This window comes from Rhodnius prolixus, unplaced genomic scaffold, assembly GCF_049639745.1.
Source record: "Rhodnius prolixus isolate KJV_2025 unplaced genomic scaffold, Rpr scaffold_6, whole genome shotgun sequence".
Taxonomy (NCBI): domain Eukaryota; kingdom Metazoa; phylum Arthropoda; class Insecta; order Hemiptera; family Reduviidae; genus Rhodnius; species Rhodnius prolixus.
This window is the reverse complement of record NW_027411634.1, coordinates 8,330,835-8,346,887: the sequence shown is the minus strand read 5'-3', so window position 1 is coordinate 8,346,887 and position 16,053 is coordinate 8,330,835. Positions and strand designations below refer to the sequence as shown.

Below are 16,053 nucleotides of genomic sequence, written 5' to 3'. Positions count from 1 at the left end.
ATATAAGAAAGAATATGAAACAGCGAGAGTGAGCAATAAGGCTCACTAACGGCACATGCAATCAGACATACGAACAGAAGATTTGACTGGCGAAAAACCAGTCGCGCGTATGTATGTAGAAGATTGTGCTGCGTCCGTCGTCGGTTGGTCCGTTGAACAGTGGAACGATGGTCGTGGTCCTCCGGCTCCTGTGCCTGTGTATCCCATGCTCCACCAGCAATGGGCCTCCCCCACCCCCCACCCACTATTATATTAGAGGGATGCGGCGTGCTTGTTGTCATGGTGACGGCCGGGGATCTGGGTCGCGGGTTGTGTTAAGAGTGTGCGCCGATATATACGCCACTGCTGGGACAGAGAGTGCTGGGGTCCTTCTATTACGTTCAATACGCTCACCTACCTGCGTTCAGTTTTGCTTGCTATGTGATAACATACTCACCTCTTCTGCGGGCCAGGTAGGAAATTGTTTCATTTTTTATCTTTCAATTAAATAAAGAGAAAACTTTATTCCAATAAATAAAATAAAATATGGCAAACCCTTTTTCTCGTCCTTTTCTTCCAAATAAAGAAAAATAATAATGTTATCATCACAAATAATTGAAAAATAATAAAGAAATTGAAAAAATAATACCTTCATGAGAAAATACAATTTCTCATACAGTAAGAAAAAATAAATTAAACCTTCATAACCTTAGAAATTTTAAGATAAAGCAGATTCTAAGTAAAACGTGATTTCATTAATTCTAAAGATTACTTGATTTTTTCTTTCTTTCAAATAACTTATTATAAACAAAAATACATGGAAAATTTTCACTAAAATGTCTAAAACATAATTTATTATTTAATATTATTCAATGTCAAAAATCTTAGCCAAAAAAAAAGAGACAAATCTACAAGGTAGCCATATTTGTATTTGAAGTATGTAGGAGCAAGCCGACTAGGTTATGGCATGGCACTGCTTCACCAAATTAACTTCAATTTTATTTTCATTATTTTCTAGTTTCCCAGTGTCCATTTTTTGGGGGGGAGAGGCCCCCCAACAGGGGAAAAATAAGTAAGAATACTATATAATTTCGGTTGAAAATATTTTTTGAAAAGAAGGTTCGCCTAAATATAACTGTTTTCTTCTTTAAGAACATATTTGACGCTCTGTTTTGTTATTGGTAATTACTTAAACAAGATTCAAAATTCAATTTATATACAAAAATATTTTTCCATACAAGAAAGTATAAGAAAACTTCTTTGCTAAGTCATCTAATTTTCGTCCAAATTAGATTAATTGTAAAACCGAATATTTTACAATAGTGGTACATTAGAGGAAAATCAGCTTTCCCAATTTCCAACCCAAAATTACCTTAAATAGATGATCCTCTGAAATTGTATCAAATAGAATTTATGTAGCCACAAGGATGCAATAACTAAAACAATTATTAATCTGAAAAATGCACTTCTCAATTTATAATAAATTCTGCTTTAGATTAATTGCATTTTATATTTCGGCCCTCCTTGTTAGTAGTAACTAACCATTCAAAACTGTTCAAATCCAGCTGTTGGTCCTTAAATTTTCTCTTTTCCTTACAGCTTCTTATAGCTCACAGTGTTGTCTGTAACGAGAGAATGTTGTAAAGAGGCCGGTAGTGAACTGAAAGAACTTCAGGCGATTTAGCACCTTAAATTAAATATACTCGTATGTATATATTTGAACGTTACGCTTTTTCGTGCACTTTTTTACGATTAATCTTTATACAACTGTCCTACTGGATAGTAAATATGAAATTTCCACAATTTACTGAATTCTGAGTTATGCTAACCACACAATCTCACATAGACAAACACATACAAGCAAATAACAGATCTTATAACAGTCCCACAATAAGCAGACTACATTGTACTTTTTCATCTCAAAATTGGCATTTATGGGGAAAATTTTTACTGGATGTTAAGCTTTTCCGAAAATATAACTATTTTATAGAAATTTGAGTACTATGTATTATCTCCTTAACAAAAACTTACAGTTTAAAATGTTAAGTATAAGGGTTGATTAAACGCCAAAAGGTACACAAATCAGCTAGTACCCAACATTTCATTCATGCTTAGTTGATATAATTTAAGTAATTTTGCTGCATTAACTTTTCCTTCACATTTTTTAGAATTTATTAGATGTCACAGACCCTTATGCTGGCCAGTTCGTTCATAATATTATTTGGTTATAATTATGATAAAATGTATATTATATCTTCGTTTTTAAATAGGTACCTTATTTTAACTCTAATCCAAATTATTCTTCTGATTTATCTTTAATATGCCCTTTATTCTGAAGTTGTCACATCTTATACATGCATGTTAAAGTAGAAAAAGACAAAGTTAGAGTCGGCTACTGTTTAAATTTGAATCACGGAGGATTTAAAACAATATTTCAGACTTGAATTCGTCTTACCGAAATATTCGTGAGCACAAATAACACACAGTAAATAACAAGTAGATTATTCAACAACAATTATTCATTTCTCAATTGTAATTTAATTTTACTTACAGTAAAATACTGGAATAATTAGCTGTCCTAAAGGTATGCAATACTTATTTATTTTATATTACATAACATATATATAACATTGTGAGAAGAACACCTAGATTGAGAATGTAATTGAAGAAAACTATATTATTTGCGATAAAGCCAGATAATTATTACCTATTATTATTATAAACGTTTGACTACTACATAAAATAACAATTACTTTAATCGAAGAATAAACTTAAACAGACGATTTTTATTAAAAATAAAATAATCGAAATCATTGATGTATGTTGGTGTAAGCATTTTTTTAAAAAAGTTTTTAAATTTTGTAGCCTCGTAATTTTTTTTATTTTTTATAACGTTTTCTTTTTAACCTGTAATTAATAGTTTGATTATTATAGATTAATAGATATTAAAGTCAATCTACAGTGCTTCTTGAACAAATATTTTGTAGATGAAAATGGCCAGCATAAGGGTGTGTGACATCTAATAAATTCTAAAAAATGTGAAGGAAAAGTTAATGCAGCAAAATTACTTAAATTATATCAACTAAGCATGAATGAAATGTTGGGTACTAGCTGATTTGTGTACCTTTTGGCGTTTAATCAACCCTTATACTTAACATTTTAAACTGTAAGTTTTTGTTAAGGAGATTTTTGTACCTTTTGGATAGATTTTCATTTTTGTCTATTTTGCTAAGTTACATATCTGCTTTACTGTTTTTTTTTAAATTTGGAATAAGCAATTCTATCATTATAACCTGATAAGGTGTTAAGTCGGAACCGTAACTACCACTGGAGAGATCTTTTTAAAGAATGATTATAGTTGCCATCCTCAATAACAATTTTTTTGAGAAAACGTTTTGAATAAAATAGGAAGGTATTTGTACGTAAAAAGCAAATTTAAACTGCGATTTCAGACCTTCCTTTTAAGAGGAGTAAGAAAAATAAACGGGCGATTACAGTACTTCTCCCTAAAAGGCAAAGAGGCAAAGATTTTGAATCGAACGACAATTCATTAATGTAAATAGGTTCACCCATTGATAATTTTAACGATTTCAGTACTTCCTCTTAGTAGGTGTAAGAGCATGATGGCACTTCACAGCCATGTAGAGGAGCTTTAATCACTTCTTCGTGCTAAATTTTATCAAAATCGGACAAAGCGTTATAGAAATATTGGTAATAATAGTTTTAGAAACGGCCTTACTTGGGTGGGGCAAACTCCCCTCCATATGAGGCATAGCGACGAGACTTTTAAAGTGCAAATCTGTACAAAATTTCGATTCGAATGACACTTCATTCATGAAAATCAGTTCACTTGTCGATAATTTGAAACGATTGCTATACTTCCCCTTAACTAGCGTAAGAGCAGATCGCCGCTTTAATGTTACGTAGGGGAGCCCTAACTCTATCATCCTACCAAATTTTATCAAAATCGGGCTAAGATTTACAGAGTAATTAGTAATAATAATTTTGAAGGGGGCCTTACATAAAGGGGGCTAACTCCTCTCTAATTCGGTGTACAGCGTCGAGACCCCCAAAAGGCACATCTACATAAAATTCCGAATCGAATGTCACCTCATTCATGAAAATCGGTTCTCGCGTTTAGGCGCTACGTAGTTTACAAAAAAGGTAACAACAACAACAACAACAACAACAACAACAACAACAACAACAACAAGAAGAAGAAGAAGAAGAACAACAACAATTTCTGAAAATGCCGTTTTTGCTCATTTTCGGCAACTTTTTTCTCGAAATCTATTAGGTCTGGGGGGTTGCAAAAAAATTACAGTTATAAAGGAGGGTTTGCCCTATATTTTAAAGAAAATTTGGGAATTTTATCTTTTATAGAAAAAGAGAAAAAAATTGTCAAAGTTGGGTGTTTTTAAACGTTACGCTTTTTCGTGCACTTTTTGACGATCAATCCTTATACAACTGTCCTACCGGACAGTTTTAATAAAAATTGCTCCAATACCTAAGTATTTTGGTCCAAAGTAGGGATTTAAACAATCTTTCTATTAATTTTTTGAATCTTAAAGTAGTATTTCATTCATTAAAATAATTTGGTAGTTAGACTTAAGCTCGTCTGAAAAATTAGGTATTACTTTGCTTCTTTTTTTATTCATTCATTAAAATAAAATTAATACATTTTATTGAAATCTTTCTTATCTCTCTCAATCAATCTAGCGCTCTCTTTTTCTCTGTCTACAAACGATACTAACGTCAAATTACTGTCATTACTAAGTGTCACGTACCGCCATTAACTGCCTTGTACGTATGTTTACTTTGGTGACAAACTAAATGAACATTTAGTAAATCCAGGATTTTAAGTAACATGTAACTTTTACTGATAAATCAAGTTTTAGTTTAAATCCTAAATTTTGACTGCCTCCATTGCTGTAATTAAATTTGGGGGGAAATAAATTTTTTTTTCGATAATGAAAACTTAAGCTCATCTGAAGCTCTAGAAAAATTTAGTACCTAATTAAAATTACTATTTATTATTAAGCCAGGTACACATTTGACCTTTATTTTATTCTGAAATATTTCTCAGTTAAATATGTCACGTAATTGGAGGTTTTTTGAGGAATTACTAATTTCTAATTATCCTTTTTCCATTTTCAAATTTTTTACTTCTTCTTACCCTCTAGATTTTCTAGTTCAAGGTCTGTTAGTGAAGGAGTAGTTGTGTGTGTGTGTGTGTGTGGGTAATGGGTTCAACATAACCCAGCAACTAGAAATCTGTGAGTACAAATTTGGTCTTTTGTCAAAGCGCTACAATCAGGAGCAGACAATTTATTTTAGGATATTATTCTTGAAAGTCCCATGGCGGCACCCACGGATTGCGCGAATACCCAGCGAGCTGCAAATATCCACAATTAAAGACATCATACTCAGGACAGACATATTCCTAGGTAGCCTACCAAAGCAATACCATCGACTGAGACAAAAAGACAGACCGTTGACGACTGAGAACCATAACTACGACAGAATGTAATCAAATACTTAAAACTCTTATAATATTTTCAAAATTAAGTGTAAATTATTTATTTAATTTTTTAAGCCACAAAGTTTCTGGCCTAATAAAATTGATATTATTTTTTTCTTTCTGATTTTTTTAACGTCCCAGATCATAATTTTTCACTTACTAAAATCGTCCTAATATGTTTTGAACTATTAAAATAAAATGTTTTACATTGCAAACAATTTATTGATAATAACTGCAAAAATTATCACAAGTAAGAAATACATATATATTTCAAATAGACAAATTTTTTTTTAAAAGTAACTATTCACTAAAACATGATAAAGAAGAGATTATCTCAGTGGTTAGCGTACTAGTATAGTGTTAGTATTAATGTAACTTCCATGTGGAGATCTCAGGTTCAAATCCAGCTGTTGGTCCTTAAATTTTCTCTTCCTTAGAGCTTCTTATAGCTCACAGTGTTGTCTCTACCGAGAGAATGTTGTAAAAAGGCCGGCAGTGAACTGATAAAACTTCAGGCGATTTAGCACCTTAAATTAAATATACTCGTATGTATATATTTGAACGTTACGCTTTTTCGTGCACTTTTTAACGATTAACCTTTATACAACTGTCCTGCCGGACAGTTTTAATTATTATTGTACATATTTAGGCTCTAAATATTAGCAATGCTGTTAACTCCACTATCGTTCATACAGTGGATATAAATATCTTATTTTTGTAAATCCTATAAAAAAATTCTAATGTATATAAAAAAAATGTGGTGGTGGAATATTATGTTTACAATGTTCAGTATCCGGTTATATAGTCTTGAAGAGAGGTACGATTGAGAGGGAAAACGAAGAGCAGGATGATGGGTCTGGTAGATGTGCTGGGTTTTTGTTGAGAGTCCTGAGTGAACATGGGGCTCTCTAGACAATGGACATGGGTTTTAGTGGGTTATAATACATTTTGTGCGTGAATGTTACATTCATCTCTCTCTCTATTTTTTTTATGACGTCATACACCTGAAAGAGGAGATGGATAGGATATGGCGGCGATCATTTTTCTTTCTTTTTCTTTTTTTATGTATGAAATTTTCTTGTTTTATTGCTGAACCGTTTAGATGTAAAGTGGTGCCCTCTAGTAAAGGGATTGGTAACTTTGAAAATGGATCGTAAATGTTCATGTCCTTTTGGGAAATTTATAGCCAAGTTAAAAAGTTTCCACTGTTTTAGTGATTGCAGTAGGTAATAAATTGGTTAGCAAGGCTTATTTGTTCGTTCTAGTTTTATTATTTTGAGTCTTTAGCGGAGCCAAAATTGATGCGAGACTGGAATTAAAATTTATTTTAATATTCTCCATTAACCAATCACACACCTTTTATCTCATTCGCTTTCCAACAACTCTATTCGGCGTTTAGGGGCGGTGTTAGAGGTCAGTAATGAAGAATTACTTTCGGAAAGTCAGCTCTGTTGACTCTTCTCTCGTCTCTGAAGTCAGTTGATTTACTTGTTGTAGATGGCTTTATGTTTGTATGAAAAAGACAGTAGACTGAGATGGATTGGGAATGTAGAAAGAATGGGGAAAAGAGAGAATGCTCAAGAAAGCAGTGGATGGTCACCTAGGTGGTAGAATGTCGAGGATCAGGCCTAGAATGAGATGGTTAGAGGATGTGGTGCAGGATTTACGCAGATTGGGAGTTAGCGAGTTAAGGCGCAAGACAGGGAGGTTCCTTCCTCCTCTTCGGCGCTACAGTCCTGGACCCAGGGCCTCCTCGACCAAGGCTCTCCACTGAACTCTATCAAGAGCCTTCAGTCTCCATCTTCGCACTTCTATTTTCTTCAAATCCCCCTCGACGTCATCAAGCCATCTCATTCTTGGCCTACCTCTTATTCTGACGCCTCCGGGGGCCTTCCATATAAAAGGCGTTTAAAGATGCGGTTATCCACCATCCTCTCCACATGTCCCTTACCAACTTAATCTTCCTTTTTTGATATAATTGAACGATGTCTGCTTCTCCATACAGGGTAAACAGTTGACGCGGATTCTCCATCTTCCTCCCTCATTCACAGGACCATATCTCTTCCTCAATACTTTTCTTTCCCTACACTCTCAAGGTTGTCTGGCTCTCTTGGGTCCTGAGCCAAGGAAGCCAAGAAAAAAAAGTTTTCACAATTCATTTCTGATCTCAAAATCTGGTTTAAATTCGTTGGCTTCGAGAGCCCTGCATCAAAAAATATAAAGTCTGTGAGTGTTTCTTATAGTTTTGAATTTGTTTTTTCTAGAAATTTAATTAAAACTATGATTTTTAATTAAATGGGAATGGAATTTAAATTTCTTTTCATTCTACCACTATTAATGTTATTTAATTCCATGATAAATATTTGTTTAATAACAAAAAACGTAAATATTCAGAACGGAGAAATTACCTTATCATAATCATTATCTAATTATCATGCTAACAGTTCCCTAATTACAGATTCACTGTTAGAAAGTGGAGTTCGCATACCTAATTTCTATGATTACTTAATTAAGATAAGATAAATGAATAACTGTATTTTATGTGGATTTATATATTACAGGGGGTTCTGTTTTGTGAATTAATTTAAATTATAGTATAAAGTAAGAATGGTGTTCATCGTCACTCTAAAAACGATTCTTAATGCTCCTTAAAAGAAAAAGAAATAGGTAAAATTAAAATAAAATATATAACTGAATGCACGGCCTACAAAATAAAAAAACTTTAAACATACGAGGGTCGTTTGAAAAGTCCGTGCAAAAATAAAAACTACTTAATTTTTTGGGGTAAACCTTTTTTATTTTTCAACATAGTCTCCTTTTAGGCTTATACACTTCGTCCAACGCTGCTCTAGTTTGTTGATCCCTTCCGAATAATAGGATTTGTCCAAGTCTGAAAAATAGCCATTCGTTTATGCAATCACCTCCTCGTTTGAATAAAATCTTTTTCCCGCCAGCCATTTCTTCATATTGGGGAACAAATAGTAGTCCGAGAGAGCCAAGTCTGGAGAAAAGGGAGGATGTGAAACGAGTTGGAACCCTATTTCCATTAATTTTGCGACCACAACTGCTGAGGTGTGAGCTGGTGCGTTGTCGTGATGGAAAAGGACTTTTTTGTGGGCCAATCGTGGGCGTTTTTCTTGCAGCTCGGTTTTCAAACGGTCCAATAACGATGAATAATATGCACCTGTAATAGTTTTACCCTTTTCCAGATAGTCGATGAGGATTATTCCTTGCGAATCCCAAAAGACAGTCGCCATAATCTTTCCGGCAGAAGGAACGGTCTTCGCCTTTTTTGGCGCAGATTCCCCCTTGGTAACCCATTGTTTAGATTGTTCTTTGGTCTCAGGAGTGTAGTGATGTATCCATGTTTCATCCACAGTGACGAAACGACGCTTAAAGTCCTGCGGATTCTTCTGGAACAGCTGCAAACCGTCCTTGCAACACTTCACACGATTTCGTTTTTGGTCAAGCGTGAGCAATCGCGGCACCCATCTTGCGGATAGCTTTGTCATGTCCAAATGTTGATGCAAAATATTATGCACCCTTTCATTCGAGATGCCCACAGCAATAGCAATCTCACGCACCTTCACTCTTCTGTCATCCATCACCATATCATGGATTTTATCAATGATTTCTGGAGTAGTAACCTCAACAGGGCGTCCAGAACGTTCAGCGTCACTTGTGCCCTTATGGCCACTCCGAAAATTTTGAAACCACTTATAAACTGTTCTAATCGAAGGTGCAGAGTCACTATAATGTTTATCAAGCTTCTCTTTAGTCTCCTGAAGCGTTTTGCCTTTCATAAAGTAGTGTTTAATCAACACACGAAATTCTTTTTCGTCCATTTTTTGAAAATCACTCGACTTCCTCGATTCAAACGAATGCCAAACACAAAGAAATAGACCGATCTGGCTGAAACTTGGTGTGTGTTCTTCCGAGAGATGCTACTAACTAAACATAACCTCGATACGGACTTTTCAAACGACCCTCATACTTAAAATATTACTTTCATATTCTTACTTGAATACATTAAAAAAAGGTTAAAAAAATTAGTTTATCTTTTGAAATAAATTTAATTTAAAGTAATTAATGTTCAATTAAAAGGATAAAAGATTGTCCATGAATTCTTAATTATTATTATTAATCTACTATTATTCACTCACTATGATGGATCTTAACTTTTGTATTTCTATAATAAAGTAGTACGAGTACACGCTGTTTAAATGTTGGATTGAACTGATTGTGAGAAGACCAATCAAATTGGCGTAATTATCTATATTAGGATTACTTAATTATGAGATTTCCATTTTTTTAAATATACCTATAATTATTATTTAAAACGGTGGCCCACGAAAATTGTTTAAGATTTTTTTACGTGTTAAGTAGGCGTGGTCTTAATGTCTGCGACCTACCATCAATAGTCAGTTCCGTCTTATTTAATAAAATTCAATTATTTTGAAAATCAGGAAAAACATATTTATAGAGTGAATAAACCTTGTTAGAACAAAAGTTTTAACAACAGTATAAAAGTGGTGACATTGTGAATATGGGTTGGGAATTTGTAGTAACAAAAGTGGTAAATTGGGCAGACAAACCAGGAAGGAGATAAAAAAAATTTTTTCCGGGAAATCTACGGATTTCCATGTATTCTAAAGTAAACATAATCAACATCCTCGCTCACTGTTGATTATCCTACATTTTTGTATTCCTCTGTTGATATTTGTGACAATTTGTCAACAGACATTTCATCGACATTTTTTTTTGCTTCTGTTTAAACTACCAAATATTTGGTCTTGATTATTATTGTTCTATTAAAAATTACTGCAGTGGAATAAAAATAAGATATTTTTTAAAGAATTTCATTAATTAAAAATAGAATATACGTTTTTTTAAACGAAATGAAATAAATCTTGTAAAATAATTAAATACCCAGACTAGACTAAAATGAATTTTTAGTCTAGTCTGGGTATACTAAACACGCATAACAGGTTTGTATTGCAGGAACAAAAAAGTGTATAATTTCCCTATTAACTCTGCAGAACACAACGTACACTCTCTTACATGTACAGTTATTTTTGTAAAAACATATCTGAATACCCAAATCTAGGATCTAAAGCAGTGGTTCCAAACCTTTTTAAGACCATGGACCATTTTAATAATTTTTTGTTAGCAGGGGCCACAGGTTCAATATAACAATAAACTACTTTTAGATTTTAAAACTAAATTTCAATTAACATTGTGATTATGTTTTCAATTATATTAATGTGCTTTTTGAGCTTGCATTTTCTTAACAAGATGGGTAATCCTGGAATTGTTGAGATTGCTCATAGCGACGCGCACATCATCATTTGCTTTTAGTCGACTCTTGGACTTGTTTTTTAGGCGCTCTAAACTCGCTCGACGTCCTATTCACCGCGCCGTCGCCGCACACGCGGACGCATGTTAAATAAATATATCATTATTTTAAAAATGTTAAGTGTTTCGCGGACCATATTTTAAGTTCCTGTGGACCACTGGTATTGGGAACCACTGATCTAAAGAATCTACTAGTAGGTTACCTACGTCCAGGTTAAAATTTGAAATTATAAATAAGAATAATTAATCTGAAATACCGAAGAACTTTGCACTTAACTATTTTTAGTATTGAACTATTTTTGAAATTAGCTATGAGGAATAACGAAGCAAAATATTTAAAATAATGTCCTTTATAGCATGATTTTGTTTGTTGGTTTTAATTTAAATATTATAGCTGATTTACTAGCTATTTATTTAATATTATAAATTATATTTAATAATATAATTTATTTTGTTATTTAAATATAACTATTTATTACTTGATAGTTCATGAAAAACTTAAATTTGGTGCCTACTTTACTTTTACATTAAATTTCATCTGCGATATGTCAGAGTAATATCTAAGGAACGGATTTTTATGTATTTAAAAATGCCAAATATTTAATTAAAATATGCATTTATTTTCGTCAATTATGTGGAATATATGTGATTTTCTTAAAATATTTTCTGGAATATTTAAGTAAAATGGACATTTTTTTTTATGAAAATGGAATTTTTTTTTGTGGGGGGGCCAAGTTATAATTATTTATACAAGAAAGGAACATTTTTACAATTTATAATAATTTATTAGGAACAAAATAATTTGTTTTTACAAGTTATAATGATTTATACAACAAAGAACATTTTTACTATTTATAAAATGATGTGTTAAATTTTCAATTTTGAAAACTTCAATTGTTTGCAACCACATGAAATTTCAAATGTTGGAACGTAAAGTGACGACGATCTGGGCGTAAGATGGACTTGTAACGACTAAAAGATCGTTCAACATCTACAGATGTTATAGGTGCCTTGCTGAAAGAAGTTATCTCGTTGGTTGTAAAGGGTACACGATGTTCTGAGGTGACTTCTGTTCCACTGATAATATCAGAAATCTGGCAGATGGTCTCCCACCCTTTGTTCTTGCTCAGTACTTCTACCAGTTTTGATCTGATCAGATCTCCCTTACTCCCAGGTATTCCTTCCACCTTTTCGATGACTTTTTTAACGTTGGACACGTTTTCTGTCAGTCGAACATTTTGGGACTCAAGTTGGGAAATGGCTTGTGCAAGAAATACGCAATTGTCAGAAATGAATGCAAGGTCCTTAAATTAGGTTTCTCGAATAAAGACTTGGCTGTATTTATCGCTACTGCTTCGTCTTCGAGATGTGAAAGGACATTCTTGATTTTATTGTAGTTTTCATAGTAATACTGAGCTGCTTCCAGCCAAGTACCCCATCTTGTCAATATTGGTTCTGGTGGAAGGCACAAGTCTGGATAGAGATTTTTTAGCATTTTAATGCGACTTGGTGCTTTTAAGAACACTTTTTTAACCGAGGAGAAAGGCATGAGCAATACACGTCACATGAATTATCTTAGGATAAAATACCTGAATAGATTGCCCAGCCTTGACCATGTTGGGGGCAGCATCAGAGAGAAACAAATTAGCAGCATTCTGTGTAAATTACAATAACCATTGTACCCACTGTGATTCACAGCCCTACAGTCTGTGGTTCACAGTTCCTGTCAACCACCTCCCAATTATGAAAATATGCCCAAAATGAAAAATATGAAAAAATATGTACATATTTTGATTAAATATGTAGAAATATTTATTTATTTTAATCAAATATGTATAAATATGCGATAACATCCAAATATGTGGAAATATGTGAAATAAAAGTATACTCAAACGGCTTAAAAAGTGTCAGTATGAATACTTCTAGTTGAAAAAGTCTGTAAAATGCCTAGAAAAAAATATGTAAATACATACGAATCCGTTCCCTAGTAATATCTATTATTGGTGACAATTTATATGATTCATTTAAGTTTAATAATAGTTCTTCGCTATTAGTGATTTTTAAAATTCAATATGGCTTCATCGTCCTTTTTGAACTAGCCCAGAACTATGTTATTTAGCCAACTTGAGTGGGTCTTATCTTTTTCCATAACTCCTCTCTTCCTTCCGCTGGCCACGAAGCCTTCCTTTACCACATTCCTCACTTTCTTTTGTTTCTCAGTCTCAGTTCTGTCTGGTGGCTGCCACTTACCCTTCACTAAATTCATTATTATTATTTTTATCTCTGACCCACGTCACATACAAAATTTTTGCTAAAAAATTTAAAGTTTGCTGAAAATTTCGAAAAAAAGAGGAAGTAAAACTGTGACAAATAGTTGTCATAGTGTATCTTATTCATTTCCTTTAGAAATGTTTACAAAACAGAACAATTCTTTGCAAAAAAAAAAAAAAATCGACGCCCTCTAATCTCTTAAGATTCATTGGAGAGGAATGGTTAGAGATAAACTCGATTGCGGTCTCTTGGCAACTGGCAGTTGACAGTTTAATAGAACTTTGTGACGTTTGTATTTAGATGGCCTTTCAAACTGTGACCACTAAAGACGGTTTGGTTATTGTGGTCGAATTTTTAAAATTATTACAGTTGGGAATTTTATATTTAAATTATTTATTACAAAAATTTTTGCTCTAAAAATAGAAAATGACAATGACAATGAAATTTTTTAATTTTGCTAAATTCTCTCGAAAGCAGATGACCCAAAAAACAATTTTGTTTAAATTACCAGAAAATTTGACACGATTGCATTACTTCCGTGTCCCAAAAAAAAGCGGAAGTGAAAGTAGAAAAAAAAGGCTTTCTAACTCTACATATTGCATAGATCTTAGATATAAAGGACAACACGTTAGGCTTTACCATACCATAATAGCAGATGGATGGCTAGAACGCAGGATTATAGTAGATTGGCTGCTTATCCTGTTATATTCTGAACACATGACTTTAAGGGTGAGCGCTTAGATAAGCAGTATAGATGAGGATGGTTTTTGAAAACTGCTATAAAAAAAAAAAAATTCTGCTATAATGAGAAAAAATCATTGCAGAAAACGTACTACAGGAACTATTGCTACTACATGCTAGCCATATTGTATGTGTTACTGCTTGGAGGAACCAAGAACGTAATTGCTATAGTCTGGGAGTATTGCTGCGCAATACGCTAAATACAAAGCACAAAGTTCAGCACAAGCGTAACACTTCTTCCTCACCCCCTTCACCATGCATACATAAAAGTAGAGAAGTACAGTCCCATATAAATTGGACACGTATTTGACATTAGTAGCATCTGTTACGTCAGGTTTTCTGTCTGTGTGTGTGTGTGTGTGTGAGTATATAGAGAGAGAAGGAGAGTGATAGGGTTTTGTCTGTGGGAGTGAAAGAGAAGAAGAAATATGTTGCAAAGACAAAATTTTCCCACAATTTGAGTTATGACTGTACGCTAAAGCCGTTAATCTATAAAGATTTTGCATTTTGTAATTTTCTTTTCATTTATTTATTTTAAATTCTTTAATTCCAAGTAGTTGGTAGTACTGAGTTGTAGTACGCGCCAAATTGCCAATAAACTAACATTTCACAGGAAATATGCCGCATTTTGATGCGTTGTATGTTTTCTGTTTGGAAAATCATCGTAACTAAAAACGAACTACAATATTTGCTCATTTTAAACATACTTCCGGAATTAATTTTTTGCATCTCTCTAAATTATCGTTTTCAGTGATGTATGCAAGCCAGGTTAGCCTGGAGGTTATCAATTGCTCTCTGTATCTGAAAAGGCACCTTTGAAGTAGTGATGGGCAGAACGAGTCCGTCTTTGGACTCGTTGGATTTGAATCAGTTCCAGGGTTGGAATCGATTCCAACAACTCGTTCACCGATTCCGGTCTCTGTACTTACCCTATGCATTAGTAACATTGTCACGCAATTTATTAAAAAATATCATTAAATGTTAGCTTTCCCAGTTAATAACAAAACTATATTTCTTTAACACACATTGAGTACTATCCCTAATTTCCAATTGCACTGATAAATATAAAATTAACAACGTAACACAAAAATTAACATAAAAATAGACTAGTCAATTATAAAAATTAAAGCAATGCTGTTTAGTCATTATCTAGCTTGACCACTGGAAGACTGGAGTTAATGTGCTTCAAGAGGATCCAAGATAGAGAAACGGAAATGGGTAGGAAATTATTCCCATAAAAAAAAATCTAACCCTTCAAGCAAAATGATAATTACTCATAAATAAAGAAATATTTATTTACTAGGACTTGTATATCAAGCTTTAAAAATATTATCTCATTATCTTACGAAAAGAAAAAGCTGTGTGCTTAATCTTTAACATAGCGCTGGACACTCTTATTCTTATCTTCATTGGGTAAGTTTAACCGTGTACATGACCGCGAGACAGTCAAAGTAACACTGAGCCAAAATTTAGTATTACCTAATTGGTTTACTTACTGCAGTATCCCTCCCACTCTATCACCAATTTCACAAACATTCATCGATTGGAAATAATTTTTAGTTAAATATTCGTTTTATTTGAATACAAAAAACATTATAACGCTTTCTTAAGATGATTTTAATTTTTAAAATTTGTTTTTGTCCATTACTCTTATAAAATACGAAAAATTTCAAATAAAATATAATATACAAACACAATGATCTAGTGTGCAGGTGGAGTCAGTCCTCGTTACCATAGCAATGGAACCGTTAAACAACTCCGGTTCCAGCTCCAGCAATTTCTATTGGCTAGATTCAGTGAACGAAAAAATGGAACGAGTCCGGTTTCAAAAGGATTTAAATCACTCCGGATTCGACTCCACCAACTCCAGTGGATTTAACCAATGAAAATGCTAGAGCTGGGCCGGAGTCGTTTAACGGTTCCGTTGTCATGGTAACTACGACTGACTCCACCTGCACACTAGATCATTCTGTGTTTGTATATTATATTTTATTTGAAATTCTTCGTATTTTATAAGAGTAATGGACAAAAACAAATTTTAAAAATTCAAATCATCTTAAGAAAGCGTTACAATGTTTTTTGTATTCCAATGAAACGAATATTTAACTAAAAAATATTTTTAATCGATGAATGTTTGTGAAATAGGTGATAGAGTGGGAGGGATACTACACTAAGTAAACCAGTTA

The 16,053-nt window shown here is 33.2% G+C and overlaps 1 protein-coding gene across 2 annotated transcripts in view; it reads left to right on the top strand.

Annotated features, from left to right (window-relative positions):
- Positions 1-350: 350 nt before the first annotated feature.
- Positions 351-16,053, top strand: part of GluClalpha (glycine receptor alpha 1) — a 143,434-nt gene continuing 127,731 nt past the window's right edge. Inside the window, exon 1 of one of the 2 annotated variants that reach the window (XM_074142160.1) lies at positions 351-452. The gene's annotated coding sequence lies outside the window, so the exon portion shown is untranslated. The remainder of the gene's footprint in view (positions 453-16,053) is intronic. The other variant, XM_074142163.1, reaches the window with a different exon arrangement.